Raw genomic sequence first — 715 nt, forward strand, 5'->3', positions numbered from 1 at the left:
TCATGCCATCAATCTATGAAATTACTTTTATCCATAAAACTCTTTGTAATAAGCATTGAACAATCATATTTATAAATTGACTAAACCTTTATTCCACATTATCGTAAAATAATGCATCAAGACTTATAATCTCCAAATGTACATTTGTATTGACACTATTGTTTAATTTCATAACAAATTACACTATAACAACTCGACCTCTAGTAGCGGAGCAACTCTAAATAAAGTGCTATGAGATGTCTTTACCTATCCGCGATGGATTGAAAATGCCAATGACTGCAAGCTAGGCTTATCACTATCTGCAAAAGGGAAATAAAAGAGTGAGTCTTACAAACTCAGTGATCATAGACTCCGTGAGCAGGGCGTAAATGGGAGCTTAAAGAAATCTTAACTCTCCACCATGCAAAAGAGTATGCATGGAAAACTCACAAGGCTCTTTTTGTAGGTAAGTATCGTAATCACCCTTGGTAAGTATCGCAACCCACTTCCACATAATAACATCCAAAAGCTCTACTGCACCAGATCCCCATAGCCATGGCAGTCTCGATGTTGTTGGCCAACATCGGAGAAATTAAGCAGTCGCAACTGCGTATAACAACTTATAGCCTAGCCACATGTAATAACCTGTGGCCTTCACATATAATCACAGAGCATGGCCCCGGCCATGTTTAATAGCCTGTCGATGATCCAAAGGTTCTCTAGCTAGAGCTCACTT

Source organism: Theobroma umbraticum, unplaced genomic scaffold (genome assembly GCF_002168275.2).
Source record: "Theobroma umbraticum cultivar Fairchild unplaced genomic scaffold, ASM216827v3 scaffold_146.0, whole genome shotgun sequence".
In the NCBI taxonomy this organism is placed as follows: domain Eukaryota; kingdom Viridiplantae; phylum Streptophyta; class Magnoliopsida; order Malvales; family Malvaceae; genus Theobroma; species Theobroma umbraticum.